The sequence below is a fragment of the Lithobates pipiens genome, unplaced genomic scaffold (genome assembly GCF_037356315.1).
Source record: "Lithobates pipiens isolate NorthernLeopardFrog02 unplaced genomic scaffold, aLitPip1_a1.2 Scaffold_27, whole genome shotgun sequence".
Taxonomy (NCBI): Eukaryota; Metazoa; Chordata; class Amphibia; order Anura; family Ranidae; genus Lithobates; species Lithobates pipiens.
This window is the reverse complement of record NW_027507788.1, coordinates 4071689-4082452: the sequence shown is the minus strand read 5'-3', so window position 1 is coordinate 4082452 and position 10764 is coordinate 4071689. Positions and strand designations below refer to the sequence as shown.

At 53.7% G+C, this 10764-nt stretch overlaps 1 non-coding gene across 1 annotated transcript; it reads left to right on the top strand.

The window, feature by feature from the left end:
- Positions 1 to 10128: 10128 nt before the first annotated feature.
- On the top strand, positions 10129 to 10200 carry TRNAR-UCU (transfer RNA arginine (anticodon UCU)). Its single transcript has one exon. It is a non-coding gene; the product is annotated as a tRNA-Arg (tRNA).
- Positions 10201 to 10764: the final 564 nt, after the last annotated feature.

Here is a 10764-nt window from a genome sequence, read left to right as displayed (position 1 = left end):
ATTGTTTTCTGCTGATAAATCTGATGAGGTTTACCATGGGCGATGCCACCCTCTCCACTCAGCAGAAGTGTGTCAGGAGCGCAGACTCCCATCCCAACCCACCCGGGATGTCACACCTGTTGCCATGACGATCTTCACTTCAAACCGAGAGCCGATCGATCGGATCGCACTAAATCTTTCCCCCCCATCTAAGGCTCCCCGACACCCCGACACGTTCCCCGATCCTCCTCACTGATCCTAATCCCGAAATACCGGAGACTTCTTGTGGTCTGTGTCATTATGCCGCAGGAAGCATTTCCTCAGTCCCCCCCTCCCCCAGTGATCAGACTGTACAATGTAACTTTGTAGAAGTGGGAGGAAGCATTTCCTCAGTCTCCCCTCCCCCCAGTGATCAGACTGTACATTGTAACTTTGTAGAAGTGGGAAGAGGAGTAATTTCCTCAGTCTCCCCTCCTCCCAGTGATCAGGCTGTACATTGTAACTTTGTAGAAGGAGGAGGAGTCATTTCCTCAGTCTCCCCTCCCCCAGTGATCGGACTGTACTTTGACATAAGCTCGCAGCAGAGGCTGATCTGTGTCAGACATTTGTGGGGACACCCTGGATGATACCTGAAGAAAGATGGCTCCGTCCTTCTTGATAGTAAAGCCGATGACGGCTCCAATTGAATGATTTCTGACTCGTAACTCTTTTCCTTTGAAGATGGAGAATTGGCGTTCCTGAGAGCGACATCAAAAGTTCCCGAAGAAGGGAAACCACCCCGCTAGCGGCCACAGACCGCTAAAACGACGGTAAAGTGCCGCTAAAAATATCGGCGCTTTACCCGCCCGACGGCCGCACCGCCCCAGTGTGGGAGGGGTCTAAGCGCCCTTCCACCATAATGGTGTAATGCAGCCCTTCTCCTTCCCGTATATCCCCAATCACCATAGCTTACGTTCTCAGCTCCATCAGCATCACTGCCGCCGAGCGGCTGACTGGTTCCTTTATTCAAAGAAAAATGACAAAAGAGGGGAGGTCCTGGCTCCAACGGCCAATCACTTCCTTCACAGATGGTGACCTCACAGGAAATGACCCAATAAGGATGTAACAACACAGGATAATTTCTACAATAACCAATGAACGACGACTACAATCCCTACTGGTGGGAGCGTATCTGCAGGTGTGTGTCACGGCACCCCAAAATACGTTGATCGGGCATGCGGGGGTGACGGGGGCGCACATCCGCGAAACTGATAATGGGTTTGCAGAACTAACACACCCCCCCTCCCCCCCCCAGACGATCGTTGGGGGGGGCCCTTCGCTGGCGGACGTCTCCCTCACTCCGCAAACACCTCTCTCTAAACAGGAAGTTTTCCTCCACCTAACGGATCTCAACCAGCGTCAGTCTGCCCCAGGCGGCTGCGGGAGACCTAGCACCGGGAGACTCTTGTCACAATACATATTAAAATTCATCTTCATAGAATTTCCACAGCAGACCTCTCTGGAGGCACGCCAAAACACCGGGAAGAAGAGCGCACGCTGACCGCCCCACCGCCGTCCACACCGCACCCTCCCCCCCATCCAACTACATCTCCCACAAGGCTTTGCCTGGGGCGACGTGTCTGGGGTGGGCGTGGACGAGAGGGTGGGCGGTGGGCGTGGTCGAGAGGAAGCGGCTCCCACAAGGGCTCTGGGGGGCAGCGGTGACGTTTCCGGAATAAGATTGCCGGGTTGGAAGTCACACCGACGCTGGACGACGGCGAGATTTTTAATGAGGACATATTATCCCCCCTGCCGCCGAGCGTACGCGGATGTGCGTCCTCGGCTTTCGGGGGTACTGATTTTTTTTTTAGAGCCGGCGATCGGCTTTCCAGCGATAACAACCGTTTAGCCGCTCGGCTGTTATACCGGAGGAGCGGGAGGGGACGCCGACCCCCCCCCCCCCCCCCCGCTGCTCTTACCGATCAACAATCCGATGCCTCCGGCGGCTACGGACAGACCGGAATCATTCCAGTCTCCTGATTGTAAACACGGAAGTGGCGTCATGACATCACTTCCCATTTACTCGCCAATGGCGCCGGTTTAAAAAAAATACACAGTATTCAGAATCACCGAAAGCCTCTGGACCCCTTTACATTATACGGCACCCTGCACCTCTGGACCCCTTTACATTATACGGCACCCTGCACCTCTGGACCCCTTTACATTATACGGCACCCTGCACCTCTGGACCCCTTTACATTATACGGCACCCTACACCTCTGGACCCCTTTACATTATACGGCACCCTGCACCTCTGGGCCCCTTTACATTATACGGCACCCTGCACCTCTGGACCCCTTTACATTATACGGCACCCTGCGCCTCTGGACCCCTTTACATTATACGGCACCCTGCACCTCTGGACCCCTTTACATTATACGGCACCCTGCACCTCTGGGCCCCTTTACATTATACGGCACCCTGCACCTCTGGGCCCCTTTACAATACACAGTCCCTCACAGCTCTGGAGGCCTGTATGTTACGCAGACACCCCTCTAACAGTTCTGGACCCCCTGCACGTTACACGGACTCCCTACAAGGCAGACCTTCCCCCTACAGTACAGACCCCCCCCACTACAGTACAGACCCCCAACTACAATACAGACCCCCTACTACAGTGCAGACCCCCCACTACAGTACAGACCCCCCCACTACAGTACAGACCCCCCCACTACAATACAGACCCCCAACTACAGTACATACCCCCCCCCCACTACAGTACAGATCCCCCCCCCACTACAGTACAGACCCCCCCACTACAGTACAGACACCCCCAACTACAGTACATACCCCCCCACTACAGTACAGATCCCCCCCCCCACTACAGTACAGACCTCCAACTTCAGTACAGATCCCCCCCCCACTACAGTACAGACCCCCCACTACAGTACATACCCCCCCCCCCCCCACTACAGTACAGACCTCCCACTACAGTGGGGACCTCCCAACTACAGTACAGACCCCCAACTACAATGCAGACCCCCCACTACAGTACAGATCCCCCAATACAGTACATACCCCCCCCTCACTACAGTACAGATCCCCCAATACAGTACATAACCCCCCCCCCCCCCACCCACTATAGTACAGATCCCCCAATACAGTACATAACCCCCCCCCCTCACTACAGTACAGATCCCCCCACTACAGTACAGACCTCCCACTACAGTACAGACCCCCCCTCACTACAGTACAGACCTCCCACTACAGTACAGATCCCCCCCACTACAGTACAGACCCCCCCCTCACTACAGTACAGACCTCCCACTACAGTACAGATCCCCCCACTACAGTACAGACCCCCAATACAGTACATACCCCCACTACAGTACAGACCCCCCCCCCCAACTACAGTACAGACCTCCCAACTACAGTACAGACCCCCAATACAGTACATACCCCCACTACAGTACAGACCCCCCCCCCCCCCCAACTACAGTACAGACCTCCCAACTACAGTACAGACCCCCCCCTCACTACAGTACAGATTCCCCCCCCAACTACAGTACAGACCTCCCCCCTCACTACAGTACAGATCCCCCAATACAGTACATAACCCCCCCTCACTACAGTACAGACCCCCCCCCCCTCACTACAGTACAGGGTGACCACAATTCCAAACTGCTATTCAGGACAATTTTGCCAGGGGGGGGATGTTGAATGTAGTCTCGGGGTTGACGGGGATTTCAGGGGCGAGTGATCAAATCATATTATTTCTATTACTACATTGTAATATATAATGAAATAGTTCAACTCACCATAATGCAGAAACATTGGGAACCCTGAGCTTGTCACTTGCCACAAGATGCAGCATGCCACCGTAGGCTGCCACCAGATGTGGTGTGTCACTTGCCCCCATAGCCTGCCACCAGATGCAGTGGCACTTGCCACCCTGCGCTCGGGTAAGTCCCTTGATCCAAGTGCCTACCTGATTCCTACACCGACCTACCTGTCCACTACACTGACCCCTACACTGACCTACCTGTCCACTACACTGACCCCTACACCGACCTACCTGTCCACTACACCGACCCCTACACCGACCTACCTGTCCACTACACCGACCCCTACACCGACCTACCTGTCCACTACACCGACCTACCTGTCCACTACACTGACCCCTACACCGACCTACCTGTCCACTACACTGACCCCCTACACCGACCTACCTGTCCACTACACTGACCCCCTAACGACATACCTGTCCACTATTGACCTACCTGTCCACTACACTGACCCCTACACCGACCTACCTGTCCACTACACTGACCCCTACACCGACCTACCTGCCCACTACACTGACCCCTACACTGACCTACCTGCCCACTACACTGACCCCCTACGCTGACCTACCTGCCCATCACTACACTGACCCCCTACGCTGACCTACCTGCCCACTACACTGACCCCCTACGCTGACCTACCTGCCCATCACTACACTGACCCCTACGTTGACCTACCTGCCCACTACACTGACCCCTACGTTGACCTACCTGCCCACCACTACACTGACCCCTACGCTGACCTACCTGCCCACCACTACACTGACCCCTACGCTGACCTACCTGCCCACCACTACACTGACCCCTACGTTGACCTACCTGCCCACCACTACACTGACCCCTACGTTGACCTACCTGCCCACCACTACACTGACCCCTACGCTGACCTACCTGCCCACCACTACACTGACCCCTACGTTGACCTACCTGCCCACCACTACACTGACCCCTACGCTGACCTACCTGCCCACCACTACACTGACCCCTACGCTGACCTACCTGCCCACCACTACACTGACCCCTACGCTGACCTACCTGCCCACCACTACACTGACCCCTACGCTGACCTACCTGCCCACCACTACACTGACCCCTACGCTGACCTACCTGCCCAACACTACACTGACCCCTACGTTGACCTACCTGCCCACCACTACACTGACCCCTACGTTGACCTACCTGCCCACCACTACACTGACCCCTACGTTGACCTACCTGCCCACTACACTGACCCCTACGCTGACCTACCTGCCCACTAAACTGACCCCTACACCGACCTACCTGTCCACTACACCGACCCCTACACCGACCTACCTGTCCACTACACTGACCCCTACACCGACCTACCTGTCCACTACACTGACCCCTACGCTGACCTACCTGCCCACCACTACACTGACCCCTACGTTGACCTACCTGCCCACCACTACACTGACCCCTACGCTGACCTACCTGCCCACCACTACACTGACCCCTACGCTGACCTACCTGCCCACCACTACACTGACCCCTACGCTGACCTACCTGCCCACCACTACACTGACCCCTACGTTGACCTACCTGCCCACTACACTGACCCCTACGCTGACCTACCTGCCCACTAAACTGACCCCTACGTTGACCTACCTGCCCACCACTACACTGACCCCTACGCTGACCTACCTGCCCACCACTACACTGACCCCTACGCTGACCTACCTGCCCACCACTACACTGACCCCTACGTTGACCTACCTGCCCACCACTACACTGACCCCTACGCTGACCTACCTGCCCACCACTACACTGACCCCTACGCTGACCTACCTGCCCACCACTACACTGACCCCTACGCTGACCTACCTGCCCACCACTACACTGACCCCTACGCTGACCTACCTGCCCACCACTACACTGACCCCTACGTTGACCTACCTGCCCACCACTACACTGACCCCTACGCTGACCTACCTGCCCACTAAACTGACCCCTACGCTGACCTACCTGCCCACTACAATGACCTGCCTGACCACTATAGCCTACCTGACCTCTACCATGACCCACCTGCCCACTACACTGACTTCCCTGTCTCCTGCACCTAGCTACCTGACCCCCCCACCACTACACTCCTTACTGCACTACTCACACTACTGACTACTCCCCCACACAAATATAAGGTAGATCGGTGGATTTCACTCACCACTCCCGGCCAGGATTCCATGAAGATCATCCATAGATGTCTGCTATCCCCCAGTCGCTCCTCTGTATCCCCCGCAGGCCGGGATCTCCCTCAGCAGCCGCCATACGCTCGTCTGCATCGAGCACCGCCCCTCCCACACATGGGCTGCCTGTGGCCCACACCTGAGGACTCATGGGGGACAGCCAGGGCAGGCTGGACCACTGGAGTCCCTGAGCGGGGGGGGAAACCCGGAGGCTGAGGAGTGTCTGCCTCATTGAAGGTGTGTGGTGATTATATGGGCTGGAGCCTGGAAGAAGTCACTTGGGCTGCCCACCCCCACGGTACACCACTGGGCTGGCCCGGCCGAATGACATCATTGACAATGGAAAATCACAAACGGCTGCATCAGTTTCATTCCGGGACACTGTATTGTCCCGGAATGAAGGTGCCCGGGACCCGGGACAGACCTGCTAATTGCGGGAATGTCCCGGGCAATCCGGGACACGTGGGCACCTACAGACCCCCCCCCCCTTTCAGAACACGCGGTGATCGGGGGGTTGGGGGCTTCACACCGGAGCCGGTCGGCACACCGATCCTGCATGCACAGCGTAGACATAAAGGAGGGGGAGGGGCTACACTGTGCTCGGGACCAATCAGAGCCGCAACCGGAGATGGGGGGGCGGGCTGTGTATCCTGTCATTACCGTACTCATCCGCGGCTCCATCTTCAGCCCGATCTCGGCACTCAGCACAGGACAGTCCGGGGATGCGGAGCGAAGCTGTAGGCCGCGTCTCTATGGAAACGGCTTCCTGGGGGTCCTTCCACCGGCTCGGGCTGTCCGGCGCTCTGCCTGTGCGGAGGTCGGTCTGCCTGTGCGCAGCGCTGTCAGTCCTCATAGCGGGACGCGATAGGAGAGAAGGACTTGGTGGAATATATGACAGAGATTCATGTCTGTGTTCATTATAGTTTATGTTTTTGTGTATTATATATGTATATAGGGTGTTCTTGCATAACAAAAAATAATTGAAAAAAATAAATAAAAAAATTTAAGAAAAAAATATGGACACGTGACCTGCAGTCTAAAAATAGCTGCAAACGGTCAGGCACTGTGACGTCACTGTGGTCACATGACCTGCACCTTATAAAATAGCCCTGCAGAGGGGGAAACTCTCACTTGAGTTCAGCTCTTCATACTGGTAGCATCTATTGCAGAGCTCTCCTGACTGATTGATTTCTATTCGGTCAGATTCTCTCCAGTTATTGGAATTGTAAATCTATTGATTGATTGGCATTAATTCTTTAATCCTTCTATTAATAGTAATTGCCATTTCCTGTCAGTTACAAAAAAAAAAAAAAAATGAGAAACGAAATTCTTGCCGTTTTCCTTTTCTGTTGGTTCCTTGGGAGCTAAACAGAAATCCCGACATCCAATCCCCAGAGGTCCCCATGGATGGGGGGGAGGGGATTGTGGAGATACAGCAGCCAGTGAAGATTCCGATGATCTTTAGAACCCTCTACCCATGGGCTGTGCCCAAAGAAGTCATCAGAGGGTCCCCACAGACCCGCATTGAGGAGGGGGAGGGGGAGGAGAACACGAGGAGGACGGAGCGGCCAGCGGAGGAAGCAGTCAGAGGAGTTGGAAATGACCCTCCAGAACCCATCAGGTGGGTTTCATTCCTGACCCGTCCTCCAATCTTGCTCAGTTTGGCAGTCCTGGTAACTTTTCTGATTCTGAAGCACATCCTGCGCCAAAATCACCTGTCCAGAACATTAGTACGCTATTTGATGTTCATGGAGCTGAGCGGAGTATTTCTTCTATTGATCGATATCTGGAACAGACGAGGGACATCCTTCAAGAATGTAATCCAACAACTCATCAGGTGGGTGTCATTCCTGACCCGTCCTCCATCATGGTTTAGCATGGCACTCCTGATATGTACTCTGATTCTGAAGCACATCCTGCGCCAAAATCACCTGGCCGAAATATTAGGATATTATTCAACGTTCCTGCAGCTGTGTGGATTCATGTATCTACTGATTGATATCTGGAACAGACGAAGGCCAGCCTTCGAGAACATGATCCTACCCCTGTCTATAAGTGCTGGTGATTGGTACCATAGGGTGGTCGCCAGGTTCTGGTCAGTCTGGTCCAGGGGGTGGGTGGCATTAGTGAACACAGTCCCACCCCTGTATATAAATGCTGGTGATTGGTACCATAGGGTGGTCGCCAGGTTCTGGTCAGTCTGGTCCAGGGGGTGGGTGGCATTGGAGAACACAGTCCCACCCCTGCTTATAAATGTTGGTGATTGGTACCAATGGGTGGTGGCCGGGCTTCAGTCTGTGTGGTCCAATGTTTGGGGGGCATTGGAGAACACAGTCCTACCCGTACTTATAGAAATTGTTACTGAGCACCGGTTAGAATGCCTTCTGGGGCTTATCACTATGCTGGTGGTACTACTCCTAATATATTTCAAGCCGTTCTACCGACTGTTACAACCAACAAGTAGCAATATCACCCCACCACCAAGTGATGCCAGTGTACCACCAAGTGAGGACACCATTGTACCACCAAGTGAGGACACTATTGTACCACCAAGTGAGGACACCATTGTACCACCAAGTGAGGACACCATTGTACCACCAAGTGAGGACACCATTGTACCAGCAAGTGAAACCATCGTATCAGCAAGTGAAAATGCAGTGAGTGCCATGGAGGAGACGTCCATTCCCAGTGTTGCACTGACCAGGAATTACACGAGTCCTGGGAGAAATGAGAAACTTCCAAGCAAATGCATGACCCCAGCAATGGGTTCCCGCCTTAACCCACGATGGAGAACATATACTCTCCATCACAGCGTGGTACGTCGTAGGAAAAATTTGAACAGAGCTATGGAAGAGACGGACATTCCTGATCCCAGCATCACACCTCCTCGAGCTTCCCTTTCTGCTAGGCTAAGCCATCGTATAAAGAAGATCAAATCAGAAATGGTGGCCCGGAGCAGGAATATGTTCCCACGAAAGAGTGACATCACCCCTCCGAGTGATGTCATCACTCCACCACCTAGCAAAAAGGCAGCGAGCGCCATGGAGGAGATGACCTTTCCAATTCCCAGCGTCTCACCTACCGGGAATGACACTAGGCCTGGGAGTGAGGAGAACCTTCCAAACAAATCCACGACCCCAGCAATGGATTCCGGCCTTAGGCCACAATGGAGTACATTAATTCACCATCCCAGAGTGCTACGTCGTAGGAGAAAAGTGAAAAGAGCTTTGGACAGGACTGGCGTCAACATTCCCAGAGCCACGCCTCCTTGGGATCACAGCAACTTCATGCCAAAGAATGGTAGTATCTTGTCATTACCAATTTTCCTTAGGTCACCGGTGACTGATCACTTCCATGCACAATCGGATTCCAGCATTAATCAACAAACGGCAACACTGACTGTTGATCCCAATGATGAAACTCCTAATAATCCTCAAACCCGTCTTCACCTACAAGAATTATTCCAGGTAGTGAAGAAGCGCAGGGCGACCAAGGAGGACTGCCAGGAGTCTTAAATCGAATCTTTACTTTTCATAGCGCTCCAGCGCTATGGTGTCCCGGAGCCACTGCCAGCTTTGGCCAGGTGACTTCAAGGTACCAATCTCCGCCCGATTTAATTGACCGGGGGTAGAGAGGTGGGTGCAGAAGGGCAGGGGGGGTAGAGAGGTGGGGGCAAAAGAGCAGGTGAGTAGAGAGGTGGGGGCAGAAGGGGGGGTTAGAGAGGTGGGGGCAGGGGAGTAGAGAGGTGGGGGCAGAAGGGGGGGTTAGAGAGGTGGGGGCAGGGTAGATAGGTGGGGGAAGAAGGGGGGGTTAGAGAGGTGGGGGCAGGGGAGTAGAGAGGTGAGGCAGAAGAGCAGGTGAGTAGAGAGGTTGGGGGCAGAAGAGCAGGGGTGTAGAGACGTGAGGGCAGAAGACCCTGCTCTGCGGGGGCGGGCCTTATAGAACAGAGGCCAAATATGGGCAGCACAGAGGCTTAGTGGTGAGCCTTGCAGCACTGGGGTCCATGGTTCACATCCTGACCAGGACACTATCTGCATGGAGTTTGCATGTTCTCCCTGTGCTTGCGTGGGTTTCCTCCGGGTTCTCCGGTTTCCTCCCACACTAAAAAAAAAACATGCCACTTTTTTGCGTTGGTGGTGCAGTGGTGAGCACAGCTGCTTTCTAAGCAGATGACCCGGGTTCGATTCCCGGCCAACGCCTCTCCAAGATGTCTGCCCCACCTTCTCAGTGTATGGAGTCCCCAGGGGGGAAAGTGCTGTACAAATTAAGTGTTGAGTATATATGAAAAAGGAAAGAGATTGTGGGACTTTATATGAAGCACACTACTAAATGAATGGGCATAATAACCGTTTTATCACAAAGGGCATATATACATATAAATTGGTAGAGAAGGTATATATAATGTAATATAATAAAAAAGATCGACAGATATCATCAAAACAATTGATAGTCCTCAATAATTCCAACATGAGACACATAATTCACATAATTGTAGCCCGGATTCCAGGCTACAAATTGTTCCTTCATTTAGATATCCGGGTATTACGGGTTCAACCGGCTACAAGGGGAGTTCAGAGGGTGGTGATAAATGGGGAGCACTCGGAATGGTCGGGGTGGGTAGTGGGGTCCCCCAGGGTTCTGTGCTGGGACCAATCCTATTTAATTTGTACATAAACGACCTGGAGGAGGGGGATGGGGGAAACAGCTCAATCTCTGTATTTGTGGACAATACTAAGCTAAACAGAGCAATAACCTTGCAAGAA